The sequence below is a fragment of the Saimiri boliviensis genome, chromosome 14, assembly GCF_048565385.1.
Source record: "Saimiri boliviensis isolate mSaiBol1 chromosome 14, mSaiBol1.pri, whole genome shotgun sequence".
In the NCBI taxonomy this organism is placed as follows: Eukaryota; Metazoa; Chordata; class Mammalia; order Primates; family Cebidae; genus Saimiri; species Saimiri boliviensis.
Genome location: NC_133462.1, coordinates 44,092,086 through 44,109,674, shown reverse-complemented (window position 1 = coordinate 44,109,674; position 17,589 = coordinate 44,092,086).

Sequence of the window (17,589 nt, the reverse complement as noted above, 5' to 3'; positions counted from 1 at the left end):
TTAAAAAAAAGAAAAAAAACTTGGGTTTTAAATGTTTCAATGGACCTTGCATTGTAATGAGATGGGTAAATCACCCAGGACAAATCCACCTTCCAGCTTTTGCTTTTTTTTTTTTTTTTTTTTTTTTTTAATTCTTATGTATTTATTGGTTTCTGAGACATAGTCTCCCTCTGTCACCCAGGCTGGAGTGCAGTGAAGCAGTCTCAGCCCACTGCAACCTCCACCTTCAGGTTCAAGTGATTCTCATGCCTCAGCCTCCCAAGTAGCTGGGATTGTAGGTGTACCACCACGCCTGGCTAATTTTTTTTTTTTTTTTTTTTTTTTTTAAGTAGAGATGGGGTTTTGCTATGTTGGCCAAGCTGGTCTTGAACTCCTGACCTCAAGGGATCTACCCACCTCAGCCTCCCAAAGTGCTGGGATTACAGGCGTGAGCCACTGTGCGTGGCCACACCAGGCTGATTTATTCCTTGGTTAACTTGTAAACTTTTCACTGAAGCACCAGATGCTTTTGTCTGTACCAACTGTTTGCAAGGTACTTTACAGGGAGACTTGAGCAAGGCAGAGGTAAAGAAGTCTCATGTCTGTCCTTGAGGAGTTGAGAGGAGTCTAGAAGGTTCTGTACATTGGGCATATCTGGGCTTTATAACATTTTCCCAAGCCATGGAGCTCTGTTGCCTCTGGGGCGTCACTGTTTGCTTCTCAAGTTACTGCATCAGCACCAAAGATTCATTTTCCTTGTATTTAAGGTAACTAGGAGAGGCTCAAAGTTCTGCCTGTCTATTTCATGTTGATTTCTCTCAACCATATATATATATATATATATATATATATATATATATATATATTTTTTTTTTTTTTTTTTTTTTTTTTTTTTTTTTCCTGAGACGGAGTCTCACTCTGTTGCCCAGGCTGGAGTGCAGTGGTGGGATCTTGGCTCACTGCAACCCGGGTTCAAGCGATTCTCCGGCCTCACCCTCCCGAGCAGCTTGGATTACAGGCACGGGCCACCACGGCTGGCTAATTTTTGTATTTTTAGTAGAGATGGAGTTTCACCATGTTGACCAGGATGGTCTCGATTTATTGAGCTTGTGATCTGCCTGCCTCAGCCTCCCAAAGTGCTAGGATTACAGGCGAGAGCCACTGCACCCGGCTTTTTTTTTTTTTTTTTTAAACTATTAATAAGAGAGGCAGGGTAGGCCTGGTGCAGTGGCTTACACATGTAATTCCTGCACTTTGGGAGGCCGAGGTGGGTGGATCACACAAGGTCAGGAGTTCAAGACCAGCCTGACCAATCTAGTGAAATCCTTTCTTTATTAAAAATTCAAAAATTGTGATGGTGGGCTCCTGCAGTCCCAGCTACGTGGGAGGCTGAGGTGAGAGAATCGCTTGAACCCAGAAGGCAGAGGTTGCAGTGAGCCGAGATCATACCACTGCACTCCAGCCTGGGCAACAGAGCGAGACTCTGTCTCAAAAAAAGAAAACAAAAAACCCTCAAAGACCCTGTTTGAGGCCACTGGGTTGATCTGGTTGTCTCCAGGGAGCCCCTACCCAGGCTTGGAAGAAGTTCTTGGAGGAAGATTCCTCCTCTGGCCGCCGGCTGGTGCTGACGCCTCGCCTGTGTCTCTAATGGCCTCAGTAGACTGGACACCGAGTGCATATGGTGGATAAACCTGATGGTGTGTTAACTCTATCATGTTCTTCTCTAGACAGCAATGGAGGAGGGGAAGAACAGCATTTCCTTTAGTTTTTGTGGGTTTTTTTTTTTTTTTGGCATGGAGTCTTACTCCGTCACCCAGGCTGGAGTGCAGTAGCATGATCTTGGCTCACCACACCCTCCACCTCCTGGGTTCAAGCAATTCTCCTCCCTTAGCCTCCTGAGTAGCTGGGATTACAGGTGTGCACCACCATGCCCGGCTAATTTTTTTTTTTTTTTTTTTGTATTTTTAGTAGAGATGGGATTTCACCATGTTGGTCAGGCTGGTCTCGAACTCCTGACGTCATAATCCACCCGCTTCAGCCTCCCAAAGTGCTGGGATTACAGGTGTCAGCCACCGCACCCGGCCCGAGCATTTCCTTTAGCGATCTTCCTTGTAGAAGTTACTGCTCTCTGCTTTGGTTTGTTCACAAGCTACGTGTCCTGAAACCAGCTGGCACAGGTCTTGACAGGCCTTGGCTCCATGGCTAAACGGGTCCAGTGGAGGAACTGGCTCTGGGTGAGCCTGCACCTGACTCACTCTGGTAGAGACTTCTGCTCCCCACCCTGTCCCTTTCTGATCTCTTCCTCCAAGGCTCTGACTTCATCCGTTCCTTCTGTTGGTTACCAAGATGGCGGCCAGTGGTCCTACACTTACATGTGACAGTTTGCCAGCCCCATCTTGGTGACCGTGCCACATGTACGTCTCTACCAGAGAAGGACCTCAGTGGACACCAGAGTGAGTCAGGTGCAGCCCCACCCAGGGAGCCCCCCTGGCAGAGGGGCTCGTAACTGTGCTTCTATTAGTTGAACCATAGGAAACTAATCTTGCTCTATAGATTTGGGTCTTTAAAAAGTGGCAGTTTTGGCCGGGCGTGGTGGCTCACGCCTGTAATCCCAGCACTTTGGGAGGCCGAGGCGGGTGGATCACGAGGTCAAGAGATCGAGACCATCCTGGCCAACATGGTGAAACCTCGTCTCTACTAAAAAAAAAATACAAAAATTAGCTGGGCATGGTGGCGCGTGCCTGTAGTCCCAGCTAGGCAGGAGGCTGAGGCAGGAGAATTGCCTGAACCCAGGAGGTGGAAGTTGCAGGGAGCCGAGATAGCACCATTACACTCCAACCTGGTGACAGACTGAGACTCTGTCTCCAAAAAAAAGGGCAGTTTTATAAAGTTGAAACTCAAGGATCCATAAGAACTTGGTCTTACACACCCTCTTGTGTCCATCACTGATGGGAATGGAGGAGTGGGAACTGTGATTGGCAGATCAGGATCCAGTGTGGACCAATCACTGATGGGTATGGAGGGGTGGGAACTGTGACTGGCAGGTCAGGATCCAGTGTGGACCAATCACTGAAGGGGAAGGAGGGGTGGGAACTGTGACTGGCAGGTCAGGATCCAGTGTGGACCAATCACTGATGGGGATGGAGGGGTGGGAACTGTGACTGGAAGGTCAGGATCCAGTGTGGACCAATCACTGATGGGGATGAGGGGTGGGAACTGACTGGCAGGTCAGGATCCAGTGTGGACCAATCACTGATGGGGATGGAGGGGTGGGAACTGTGACTGGCAGGTCAGGGTCCAGTGTGGACCAATCACTGATGGGGATGGAGGGGTGGGAACTGTGACTGGCAGGTCAGGATCCAGTGTGGACCAATCGCTGATGGGGATGGAGGGGTGGGAACTGTGACTGGCAGGTCAGGATCCAGTGTGGACCAATCGCTGATGGGGATGGAGGGGTGGGAACTGTGACTGGCAGGTCAGGATCCAGTGTGGACCAATCGCTGATGGGGATGGAGGGGTGGGAACTGTGACTGGCAGGTCAGGATCCAGTGTGGACCAATCGCTGATGGGGATGGAGGGGTGGGAACTGTGATTTGCAGGTCAGGGTCCAGTGCGGACCAATCACTGATGGGGATGGAGGGGTGGGAACTGTGACTGGCAGGTCAGGGTCCAGTGTGGACCAATCACTGATGGGGATGGAGGGGTGGGAACTGTGACTGGCAGGTCAGGATCCAGTGTGGACCAATCGCTGATGGGGATGGAGGGGTGGGAACTGTGACTGGCAGGTCAGGATCCAGTGTGGACCAATCGCTGATGGGGATGGAGGGGTGGGAACTGTGACTGGCAGGTCAGGATCCAGTGTGGACCAATCGCTGATGGGGATGGAGGGGTGGGAACTGTGACTGGCAGGTCAGGATCCAGTGTGGACCAATCGCTGATGGGGATGGAGGGGTGGGAACTGTGATTTGCAGGTCAGGGTCCAGTGCGGACCAATCACTGATGGGGATGGAGGGGTGGGAACTGTGACTGGCAGGTCAGGATCCAGTGTGGACCAATCACTGATCGGGATGAGGGGTGGGAACTGTGACTGGCAGGTCAGGGTCCAGTGTGGACCAATCATTGATGGGGATTGAGGGGTAGGAACTGTGACTGGCAGGTCAGGGTCCAGTGGGGATCAATCACTGATGGGGATGGAGGGGTGGGAACTGTGATTGGCAGGTCAGGGTCCAATGTGGACCAATCACTAATGGGGTTGGAGGGGTGGGAACTGTGATTGGCAGGTCAGGATCCAGTGTGGACCAATCATTGATGGGGATGGAGGGGTGGGAACTGTGATTGGAAGGTCAGGGACCAGTATGGATCAATCACTGGTGGAGATGGAGGGGGAGAGAGGGAGTAAACACTGTGATTGGCAGACTTGGTGGCCAGGTAGGTGGCACCATGATGGAACCACCTCCTCTGCCCAGGACAGCAGGGATGAAGTGGACCTTCACGGAGGATGCTAGACAGACAGAAATGACATTGTCACCCCAGATACCCGAGAATTAGAACTGAAGGGACAGAGCCGATCACCGACCTGGGGAAAGCTGGCCTGGGGACTGTCACTGCCTGGCTGGGAGTCCTGGAGGTCTCAGGGCGAAGCGAGGATCTGGATATTGTGGGTTGGGCAGCTCCGGTTTGCAGGGCGCGCCTCCGGTGAAGATGCCCGATACCCAGCAAACCAGTCAGCGCTCTCCCAAGTCAGCACTGAGCAGCATTGCCCAGGGAGGCCGCGCTAGCTTCCTGGTGCTGCTGGAACAAGGCGGGCCTCCCTGGGCTAACGTCAAGGCATGGCAGGGCTGGTCCCTCCTGGGGAGTCCAGGTGAGAATCTGTCCGCCCTTCACAGCGTCGGGAGGCGCCCATACCTCTCACTCAGGTCCCGTCCTCTCCCTTCACAACCACAGTGCAGCCTCTTCCAGTGACTCTCTGACCCTCACTCTCTCACGTCCTCTTGTGAGGACACTGTGGGGACATCAGGATTATCTCCCGTCTCAATTCCTTCACTCAGTCCCACCTGCAGAGACCCTTTGGCCATGGAAGGCACCATGTTTACAGGTTCTGGGGATTAGGACATGGATGTCGGACCCACTCAAGGTGTCACATCTTTTTTTTTTTTTTTCTTTAAAGACGGGGTTTCACCATGTTGGTCAGGTTGGTCTTGAACTCCCGACCTAGGGTGATCCGCCCGCTTTGGCCTCCAAAGTGCTTGGATTACAGGTGTGAGCCACCATGCCTGGCCTTTTTTTTTTTTTTTTTTTTCTTTTTGAGACAGAGTCTTGCTCTGCTGTCCAGGCTGGAGTGCAGTGGCGCGACCTTGGCTCACTGCAACCTCTATATCCCAGGTTCAAGTGATTCTCCTTCCTCAGCCTCTCGAGTGGCTGGGATTATGGGAATACGCCACCACACCTGGCTAATTTTTGTATTTTTGGTAGAGATGGGGTTTTTGCCATGTTGGCCGGGCTAGTCCCGAACTGACCTCAAGTGATCCACCCTACTTGGCCTCCCAAAGTGCTGTGATTACAGGCGTGAGTCACTGCGCCCGGCCCCAAGATGCATTTCTAGGAACGTACCCAGAGACACTGTCAGATTCCCTGGACCGAGGGGTCACGGCTCTTTCTGAGCTTTCCTTGGTTCAAGGGAAGATTCCGCCGCCTGATTGCTGCCTGCTCTCTGCCAGGCCTGCCAGCTGCCAGGATGCAATTTCTCTGGCATCCGAGGACGGCCAGGTGGGGTCACACCGGGGCAGCGGTGCGCCAGTGCGTATCTGGACGGGTGTGCCCAGAACCAGAGAAGCCGGAGTGGGCACGGATGGGCAGCCACCTCACGCTGGCTTCTCCTGTTTTCTTTTGTTCACAGATTCCCTACCTTCCAGTCTCCCACATGGCAGTTCCTCACGCACGCTTTATTTTGTGTGTGTGTGTGTGTGTGTGTGTTTATTTATTTGAGATGGGGTCTCACTATGTTGCCCAGGCTGGTCTCAACCTCCTAGGCTCAAGCAGTCCTTCTGCCTCAGCCTCCCAGAGTGCTGGGATTACAGGGATGAGCCGCCACACCTGGTCTTCCTTTTTTTCATTCTTTCCTTCCCTCCCTCCCTCCTTCCCTCCCTGCCTTCCTTCTCTTCCTTCTTTCTCTCTCTCTCTCTCTCTCTCTCTCTCTCTCTCTCTCTTTTCTTTTTTTTTCCAGAGACAGTCTCATTCACTCTCCCAGGCTGAAGTTCAGTGGTGTGATCACAGCTCACTGCAGCCTCAACCTCCCAGGCTCAAGCAATTCTCCTGCCTCAGCCTCCCGAGTAGTTGGGACTACAGACGTGCCACTATGCCTGGCTAATTTTTTTTTTTTTTAAGATGGGGTTTCACCATGATGGCCAGGCTGGTCTTGAACTCCTGACCTCAGGTGATCCACCCACCTCGGTCTCCCAAAGTGCTAGGATTACAGGCGTGAGCCCCTGCGCCTGGCATGCCTGGCTAATTTTTAATTTTTTTTTTTTTTTTTTGCAGAAATGGGGGTGTCATTGCCACCGAGGCTGGCACAGTCATAGCTCATTGCAGCCTCGATCTTCTGAGCTCAAGTGATTGATGCTCCCTCCTCAGCCTCCTGAGTAGCTGAGACTACAAGCATGCACCACCATGCAAGGCCGATTTTTAAATTTTAAATTTTGTAGAGGCGGGGGTCTCACCATGTTGCCCAGGCTGGCCTCAAATTCCTGGCCTGAAGCGAGCCTCTTGCCTCGGCCTCCCAAAGTGTTGGAATGACAGACGTGAGCTGCCATGCTTGACCCACCTTTTCCTTATAAATTACCCAGGGTCGGGTATTTCTTCACACCAGGACAAAAATGGACTCAGGCGACGGTGTTTAGCCGTGACTTATAGGGTGAAAGCTGTCCTGGTTTGATAGGAATTGAGTGGTTTCCTGAGACACGAGACTTTCAATGCTGAGCAGGGACAGTCCTGGGCAAACCGGGAGCATTTGTCCCTGTAAGTGTTGGGACACTGTGTCGGTTCGTTCTCATGCTGCTACTAAAAACCTACCGGAGGCTGGGCGTGGAGGCTCACGCCTGTAATCCCAGCACTTTGGGAGGCTGAGGTGGGTGGATCGTGAGGTCAGGAGTGTGACCGCAGCCTGGCCAAAGACGAAACCCCGTCTCTACTAAAAATACAAAAATTAGCCAGGTGTGGTGGTGCATGCCTGTAGTTCCAGCTACTCGGGAGGCTGAGGCAGGAGAATCGATGGAACCCGGGAGGCGGAGGTTGCAGTGAGCCGGGATCGTGCCATCGCACTCCAGCCTGGGCGACAGACGGAGCGAGACTCCATTCCAAACAACAGCAGCAACAGCAGAAGTCATACCTGCCGTGGGTGATTATTTATAAGGGATGGAGGTTTAATTGACTCACAGTTCAGCATGGCCGGAAGGCCTCGGGAAGCTTGTGACCGTGGGGGACGGGGAAGCCACGCATCCTTCTCCACATGGCGGTGGGAGAGAGGAGGATGGGTTCCCAGCAAAGGGGAAGCCCCTTAGGAAACCATCAGCTCTCACGCCTGTAATCCTAGCTCTTTGGGAGGCCGAGGTGGGTGGATCACCGGAGGTCAGGAGTTCAAGACCAGCCTGGCCATCATGGAAAAACCCCATCTTAAAAAAAAAGGAAACCATCAGCTCTTGCGAGAACTCGTTCACTGTCCTGAGAACAGGCTGGGGGACCCACCCCATGGTTCAGTGATCTGCACCTGGTCCCTCCCATGACCTGTGGGGGTCATGGGAACACTACGATTCAGGATGAGATTTGGGTGGTGATGCGGCCGCACCCGGTCAGATGCCTGGAGGGAGAAGTCAGTGTCGTTGGCAGAGCTTTCCACGTTCGCTGGATGTGGAACAGGTCTCCAGCCACGCGGGTCCTCAGGCAAAGCCCCGACTTTTGTGTGGTGCACGGTGGCCTTCCAAATGGGGATGCTGGGACTTCCTGCCTCACCTCTCACGGGTCCCCACACCCTGCCCACGCTGGGCCCTCTCATCCTAAACACACTCCCGCTCCCTCTCCCTGTCCCCCTTCTCCCCTCCCCCTCCCGTCCTCTCCTTCCCTCCCCCTCCCCATTTCCCCTCCCCCTCCCCGTCCCCCTTCTTCCCTCCCCCTTCCCTCCCCCTCCCCATCCCTCTTCCTCCTTCCTTCCCCCTCCCCCTCCCCCTCCCCTCCCTTCCCCCTCCCCATCCCCATCTCCCTTCCCCCTCCCTGCCCCTTCTCCCCTCCCTCTTCCCCTCCCCCTTCTCCCCCTCCCCTCCCTTCCCCTCCTTCCCCTTCCCCTTCCCTCCCCCTCCCCCCTTCTCCCCTCCCCCTTGTCTCCCTTCCTTTCCTTCCCCTTCCCTCCCCCCACCCCCTTATCCCCTCCCCTTCCCCTCCTTCCCTCCCCCTCCCTCTCTTCCCTTCTCCCCCTCCCCTCCCCCTCCTTCCCTCCTATTCCCCTCCCCCCATCCCCTGCCCTCCCCTTCCCTCCCCTCCCCTTCCCTCCCCTCCCCTCCCCCTCTCCTCCCCTCCCCTTCCCTTCCCTTTCCTTTCCTTTCTTTTTTGGATTGGGTTTTGCTCTTGCCCATCTCAGGTGCAGTGAGTGGCACAATCATGGCTTGCTGCAGCCTCGATCTCTTTGGTTCACTGATCCTCAGCTTCCTGAGTAGTTGGGACCCAGGTTCATGCTACCATGCCCAGCTAATTCTTCTATTTTTTTTTTTTTTTTTTTTTGTAGAGTGGGGTCTTACTATGTTGCCCAGACTGGTCTCAAACTCCCATAGTGCTCAGCCTCCCATAGTGCTGGGATTACAGGCATGAGCCACTGAACCTGGCCCACTGTAATTAACTTTAGTTTTAATAGCTACAGGAGGCCAGTGGCTACCGTTTTGGACCGTGCTGGTGTAGTTGTATGGCCATTTATGTTCCCAGCTCCCACTCAGTGGTCATGCAGGCTGTTCTCCATGGCTGAGCTTGATGTTCTCCGTGGCGGAGCGTGGTGGTCTCTGTGGCTGGCTGGACCTGTGATGCTCTCCGTAGCTTGAGCTCGTGGTGTTTGTTATCTTGTGGCTGAGCTCATGATGTTCTTTGTGGCTGACCTTGTGAAGTTCGCCATGGCTGAGCTTGTGGTCCTCCTCTATGGCTGAGCTCATGGTGTTCTCTGTGGCTGAGCTTGTGGTATTTTCTGTGGCTGAGCTGTGCTCATGGCATTCCCCATGGCTGAGCTTGTGGCCTTCTCTGTGGCTGAGCTCATGGCATTCTCTGTGGCTGAGCTTGTGGCATTCTCTGTGGCCGAGCTGTGCTCATGGCATTCTCCATAGCTGAGATCGTGGCCTTCTCTGTGGCTGAGCTCATGGCATTCTCCGTGGCTGAGCTCGTGGCCTTCTCTGTGGCTGAGCTCATGGTCTTCTCTGTGGCTGAGTTCATGGCATTCTCTGTGGCTGAACTTGTGGCATTCTCTGTGACTGAGCTCATGGTGTTCTCTGTAGCTGAGCTTGCGAACATATGTCCTGTGTGTGCTTTGTGTTTTGCTGAGGTGAAAGAGACTCTGCTTGTTCAGGCACCTCTTTATCTCACTCCCACCTCAGGCCACTCTGCCTCTTGATTTCTGTGGGACACAGAACTCTAAGACCAAGGACTCCTGTGGACACCCACTCGCATAATCATCTCCTCCCCTGGAGTTGGGCAGAACCACTGAACTTGATGCCACGGCACTTCCTTTGGTCAGGTCACATCCTGTGAGCAAGCTGACAAGTTGTGACCCTCACAATCACATCATGTTCTGTAAGACTGTCCCTGAGTTCTCATGGATGCCCCAGAGTCCACTGCTCTTTCTCTTACCCTGAGTGGCCTGTGAGCTGTAAAAATGGTTTGCTAGTCACGTAACCCAGAAAACCCTATCAGGATCCTGACCCAAGGAAATGAGGAGGTAATGAGTGCATGTTACTTTAAACTGCCAAGTTTCTGCTGATTCGTTACACAGCAGTAGCTGACTAATACACTTTGTCTAACATTAGTCTTGACGTCCTCGCTCCTGCTGCAGGAATTCTAGATACTTTATTCCTGCTGTGTAGAATCTGTTCCTTCCACGGGACACTTAACGCAGTTCCCATGCAAATCATGCAAATCAAGGAGTTCAAATCTTTGTGTTAACTTTAAGAATACCTATGAAACTGCCCAGGCCACTAAAGATATGCCTATAGGAAAAGCCACTGAGCATCTGAAAGCTGTCACTTGATGGAAACCATCTGAGCTATTCCCACATTCCAAGGGTGGGGCCAGTGGACCTACCCAGGCTAGACAGTGGGGATGGACACGGGGTTGGCGACCCAAAAAGTGTGCTGGGTTTTTGCTGCACATGCTTGAAAATGCAGAGTCATGAGGCTGAGGCAGGAGAGGCATTTGAGCCCAAGAATTCGAGGTTGCAGTGAGGTACGATTGTGCCGCTGCACTCCAGCCTGGGTCACAGAGTGAAACCCTGTCTCAAAACAGGGCCAGGTGTGGTGGCTCATGCCTGTAATCCCAGGATTTTGGGAGGCTGAGGTGGGAGGATCATTTGAGGTCTGGATTTCAAGACCAGCCTGCCAGCCGGGCGCGGTGGCTCAAGCCTGTAATCCCAGCACTTTGGGAGGCCGAGGCGGGTGGATCACAAGGTCAAGAGATCGAGACCATCCTGGTCAACATGGTGAAACCCCGTCTCTACTAAAAATACAAAAAAAGTAGCTGGGCATGGTGGCATATGCCTGTAATCCAAGCTACTCAGGAGGCTGAGGCAGGAGAATTGCCTGAACCCAGGAGGCGGAGGTTGCGGTGAGCCGAGATGGCGCCATTACACTCCAGCCTGGGTAACAAGAGCAAAACTCCGTCTCAAAAAAAAAAAAAAAAAAACACACACACACACACACAAAAAAAAAAAAAAAAAAAAAAAAAGACCAGCCTGCCAACATGGCAAAACCCTGTCTCTACTACAAATTAAAAAATATTAGCCAGGTGTGGTGGTGTGTGCCTGTAATACCAGCTACCAGGGAGGCTGAGGCAGCAGAATGACTGGAACCTGAGAGGTGGGGTTGCAGTGAGCCAAGATCATGGCACTGTACTCCAGCCTGGGCAAGAGAGCAAGACTCCACCTCAAAAACAAAAAATAGACAGTGGATTCTTTCCCAGTCCAGCTTCAGATGGGAATGCAGCCCAGCTGACACCTTAGTTACAGAGCTAATGAGAACATTTTTGTAAAGACAGAGATTCGCTCTTGTTGCCCAGGCTGGAGTGTAATGGTGTGATCTTGGCTCACTGCAACCTGCGCCTCCTGGGTTCAAGCAATTCTCCTGCTTCAGCCTCCCAAGTAGCTGGGATTGCAGGCACGCGCCACCATGCCCGGCTAATTTTTATATTTTTAGTAGAGACGGGGTTTCACCATGTTGATCAGGCTGGGTGGTCTTGAGCTCCTGACCTCAGGTGATCCACTTGCCTTGGCCTCCCAAAGTGCTGGGATTATAGGCACGAGCCATTGCACCCAGCCGAGTACATGCTGTTTTAAGCTGCTAAGTTGGTGCTGATTTGTTACACAGCAATGACTAATACACTTTCTCTGCATTAGCCTTGACTTCCTCGCTCCTGCCACAAGGATTCTGAATACTGTATCCCTGCCACGTAGCATCTGTTCCTTCCACTGGACGCTCCCTGAATTTCCATTTATCCTTCCGAACTCAGATAACTCATCACTCCCTCAGAAAATCCTCCGCTGACCCCATGTCTGAATCAAAGACCCTGGTACACAGATTCGAAGTTCTTGGTTGGGCTTCTAGTTTTGAACCATCCTTGTACATCCTGTGAATGGATTTGGGCCTCTCCCAACTCAGATTTAAGCTCTCTGGGCTCAGAGAATCGTTTCTGTCTCATTCAGGGTGCAAGGCAGCCAGGCCCAGCCCGTCGTAAAGGTTGGCTGGCTGGAAAGTGGAATCAATGGCGCTTCTATATTTGACGCTAAATAGTCGTGGAGTCCTTTCTGTGAACTAATGACGGTGATGAGAAGACAGTTCAGAGAACACAGGAATCCTCAGAAAACCTGCGGGCTGGGGTCAGCAGAGGCAGCTGCGTTTGAATGAGCACAGTGTGTGTGTGTGTCTTGGGGAGTGTCGCTGAGCTCATACTGGGACGTGCCTTTCCAGCTCTAATCACAGATGTCACTCTTATCTTTCTGTCTTTTGTTTCTAGACTATCCATCAAGTGATTCTTGGAGATTCTCTGGCTCCTCTAAAAGCAGTTGAACTCAAGTGTAAGAGTAAAGGCAAAAGCGTGGTACAGCGTCACTCCCCGCCGCCCCGGCTCCCTCCCTGCTGCCCCAGACCCTCTCTCTCCTTTCTCATTGGCTCTAGATGGTGGCAGCCAGGCATGGAGTGGCCATTCCCAGAGGGACACGTTCCCCCGAGAAGGGACATTGTGGCTGGGTCCCAGCATGGGGTTGGCAGACTGGACAGTAAAACATTCAGCATACTCAGAGACATCGGAATTTCAGACATTTATTTATTTATTTTGAGACGCAGTCTTGCTCTGTTGTCCAGGCTGGAGTGCCGTGGCGCGACCTTGGCTCACTGTGACCTCCGCCTCCTGGGTTCAGGCGATTCTCCTGCCTCAGCCTCCCGAATAGCTGGGACCACAGGTATGCACTGTCATGCCCGGCTAATTGTATTTTTAGTAGAGATGGGTTTAACTGTGATGGTCAGGCTGGTCTCGAACTCCTGACCTTGGGTGACCCACCCCCCCCTCGGCCTCCCAAAGTGTTGGGATTACAGCTGTGAGCCACGGCGCCCGACCAGAATTTCAGATAAACAACCGAAACTTTTTTTTTTTTAAACAGGGTCTCACTCTGTGATGCCCAGGCTGGCGAGCTCACTGCAACCTCTACCTCTGGGGTTCAAGTGATTTTCCTGCCTCAGCCCCCCAAGAAGCTGGAATTACAGGCCTGTGCCACTACACCCGGCTAATTTTTGTATTTTTGGTATAGACAGGGTTTTGCCATGTTTGCCAGGCTGGTCTCAAACTCCTGATGTCAGGGGATCCATCCACCTCGGCCTCCCAAATTGCTAGGATTACAGGCATGAGCGACCGCATCCGGCCAAAACATTTTTTTAGTCTGAGAATGTCCCGAATATTGCACAAGAGAGACATACTAAAATACAGATTAGAGACAGAACACCCCAGAGAAACGGGACCAATTGAGTGGATGCACAGACACACACAGACCCACACATGTACACACACGGGTACACGTGCACACACAGATGCACACATGCACACACAGGTGCACACATACAAACACAAATTTACACACACAACCACACATGCACACACAGGCGCACACAAACACACATTTACACAGACCCCACACATGCACACACAGGTGCACACATACACACATGTACACACAGAACCACACATGCACACACAGGGGCACACATACAAACACACAATTTACACACAGACCCACACATGCACACGGGCACACATGCACACACAGACCCACACATGCACACAGGTGCACACATGCACACAGATGTGCACACAATGTACAGATGCACAGATGCACACATGCACAAACACAAACGCACACATGCACACACAAATGCACACACACAGATGCACACACATGGATACCTGCTGACACACGCACAGACCCACACATGCACACACACAAACGCACACATGTACACACAAATGCACACATACAGACTCACACATGCACACACACAGACCCACATACAGATACAGACGCACACATGCACACAGACCCAAACATGCACAAACACAAACGCACACATGCACACACAGTCACACATGCACATGCAGATGCACACAAATGCACACATGCACACACAGACCCACACACGCACATGTGCACACATGCACAGATGCACAGACACATGCACACACACAGATGCACACGTGCACACAGACCCACACATGCACACACACACGTGCACACATGCCCCCACACAAACACACATGCACACAGACCCACACATGCACACACACACACACACACACAGACGCACACACAGACACACAGGCACACACAAAGACACACACACGCACATGCACACACAGAGATTTATTTAAGGACTTGGCTGACACCATTGAGGGCTGAGGTCTGAAATCTGCCGGGCAGGCGAGAGGCCCAGGGAGGAGTCAACGTGGCGGTCCGGAGCCCGAAGGCCGTCTAGAGGCAGCTCCCCCTCCTCCTGGGGGAGCCTCAGTCTTTTCAGGCCTTCAGCTGACTGGGTGAGGCCCACCAGGTTACAGAGCACCACCTGCTTTGTTCAGTATCTACTGATTTAAGTGTTAATTGGTCCAGGTGTGGTGGCTCGTGCCTGCGATCCCAGCACTTTGGGAGGCCGAGGCGGACGGATCACACGGGGTCAGGAGTTCGACATCAGGCTGGCCAACATGGTGAAACCCCATCTCTACTGAAAGTACAAAAATCAGCTGGGCGTGGTGGCGCACGCGTGTAATCCCAGCTACTCTGGAGGCTGAGGAGGGGGATGTGCTTGAACCCAGCTGGGGGAAGTTGCAGTGAGCTGAGATTGTGCCATTGCACTCCAGCGTAGGGACAGAGCCAGAATCGCAAAAAAGCATAAATAAAATGCCGGCACCGTGGCCCACACCTGTAATCCTAGCACTTGGGGAGGCTGAGGCGGGCCTCAGATCACCTGACGTCACCACGGCTACTTGTCCCATCCGTTGTTGGGAAGGGGTCAGGGCGGCCATGTTGTCCATCCGTTGCAGAGAAGGGGTCAGAGCGGCCATGTTGTCCCATCCGTTGTTGAGAAGGGGTCAGGGCGGCCATGTTGTCCCATCAGTTGTTGGGAAGGGATCAGGGTGGCCATGTTGTCCATCCTATCTTGAGAAGGGGTCAGGGCAGCCATGTTGTCCATCCGTTGTTGAGAAGGGGTCAGGGCAGCCATGTTGTCCATCCATTGTTGAGAAGGTGTCAGAGTGGCCATGCTGTTCATCCGTTGTTGAGAAGGGGTCAGAGCGGCCATGTTGTCCCATCCCTTGTTGAGAAGGGGTCAGAGCGGCCATGTTGTCCCATCCGTTGTTGAGAAGGGGTCAGAGCGGCCATGCTGTTCATCCGTTGTTGAGAAGGGGTCAGAGCGGCCATGTTGTCCCATCCCTTGTTGAGAAGGGGTCAGAGCGGCCATGTTGTCCCATCCGTTGTTGAGAAGGGGTCAGAGCGGCCATGCTGTTCATCCGTTGTTGAGAAGGGGTCAGAGCGGCCGTGTTGTCCGTCCGTCGTTGAGAAGGGGTCAGTGTGACCATGTTGTCCCGTCTTTTGTGGAGAAGGGGTCACAGCTGCAGCTGACAGAGGGTGTGAATCCTGGGAGGTGGGATCCCGACGCTCCCAGTGGAATCTGCCTGCCCCTGGCCTCCAGTCACATCCCTCAGGGGCTGACAGCTGCCGCGTTGTGCTTGGGGACCCACGTGACACAGAGGCAGTTTGTCGCGGGGACCCTGGGTCACTCCCAAATCCCCTGCTCCGGTGAGACTGCATAGGAGCACGGGCGAAGGTTTCGTTTTCACCATGGCACACGGCTGCCACCTGGGCGTGTTGAGGACTGGTATTTGTAAATCTTCTTCCACTTCTAAGCCTTAGTAATGACTCGTTGGTGGGAGATCGCTGGGTTTAGGGGTTGGCAAATGATTATAAACAGCCAGAGAGGTGACCAGGTGCAGCCTCACGACTGGAGGCCGAGGCAGGAGGATGGCTTGAGGCCAGGAGTTCAAGGCCAGACTGGACGACATAGTGAGAACCCCATCTCTTTTTTTTTTTTTTTTTTAAGATGGAGTTTCGCCGGGCGCGGTGGCTCAAGCCTGTAATCCCAGCACTTTGGGAGGCCGAGGTGGGCGGATCACAAGGTCAAGAGATCGAGACCATCCTGGTCAACATGGTGAAACCCCGTCTCTACTAAAAATACAAAAAAATTAGCTGGGCATGGTGGCGCGTGCCTGTAATCCCAGCTACTCGGGAGGCTGAGGCAGGAGAATTGCCTGAACCCTGGGGGCAGAGATTGCGGTGAGCTGAGGTCGCGCCATTGCACTCCAGCCTGGGTAACAAGAGGGAAACTCCGTCTCACAAAAAAAAAAAAAAAAAAAAAAAAGGAGTTTCACCATGTTGGTCAGGCCGGTCTTGAACTCCCAACCTCAGGCGATCCACCCGCCTCGGCCTCCCAGAGTGCTAGGATTATAGGCGTGAGCCACCGTGCCCGGCCATGAGAACCCCATCTCATAAAAAAAAATTTTTTTTTTTTTTTTTTGAGATGGAGTTTCGCTCTTGTTACCCAGGCTGGAGTGCAATGGCGCGATCTCGGCTCACCGCAACCTCCGCCTCCTGGGTTCAGGCAATTCTCCTGCCTCAGCCTCCCGAGTAGCTGGGATTACAGGCACACGCCACCATGCCCAGCTAATGTTTTGTATTTTTAGTAGAGACGGGGTTTCACCATGTTGACCAGGATGGTCTCGATCTCTTGACCTCGTGATCCACCTGCCTTGGCCTCCCAAAGTGCTGGGATGACAGGCTTGAGCCACCGCGCCCGGCAAAAGAAAATTTAAGTACCCAGGTGTGGTAGTGTGCCTGCGGTCCTAGCTACTCTGGAATCTAAGGCAGAAGGATTGCTTGAGCCTGGGAGGTCGAGGCCGCAGTGAGCTGTGACCGCACTGCTGCACGCCAGCCTGGGTGAGAGGGAAAGATCTTGTCTCTGAAACATAAAAATGAAGACGTGTCTATTTCAGAGGTCAGGAAACTGCAGCCCGTGGGCCAGAGCCACGTCAGGTCCGCTCCCTGCTTTTACACAGCCGGAGATTCAAGAATGACTTTTGCATGCTGTTATTCTTACAGAGGCTGGGTCTCCCCGTCACCCAGGCTGGTGGAATCCCAGATTCCTGCAGCCTCCGCCTCCTGGGCTCAAGCAGTCCTCCCCACTCAGCCTCCTGAGTAGCTGGGATCACAGATACGCGCCCCACCATGCCCGGCTAATTTGTGTTTTTTCTTTCTCTCTTTGTTTTGGGGTCTCGCTGTGTTGCCCAGGGGGGTCTCAAATTCCTGCACTCAAAGGATCGTTCTACCTTGGCCTCCCAAAGAGATGGCATTATAGGTGTTGGCCACTGCGCCCAGTCAGGATTTGTGTCCATAAATAAAGTGTCATGGAAACTCAGTTGTGTCTAAATTTTTTTTTTTTTTTTTTGAGATGGAGTCTCACTCTGTCACCCAGGCTAGAGTGCAATGGCTGGACCTCAGCTCACTGCAGCCTCCACCTCTTGGATTCAAGTGATTCTCCTACCTCAGGCGCATGCTTGAGGTCAGGTCAGGAGTTCGAGACCAGCTTGGGCAACATAGCAAGACTCCCTCTGTACAAAAGAAAAAAAAAATAGCACTCCAAGTAGCTGGGATTACAGGCGCACGCCACCACTCATATTTTTGGTAGAGACGGGGTTTCACCATGCTAGCCAGGCTGGTCTTGAACTCCTGACCTCAGGTGATCCATCTGCCTCGGCCTCCCAAAGTGCTGGGATTACAGGTGTGGG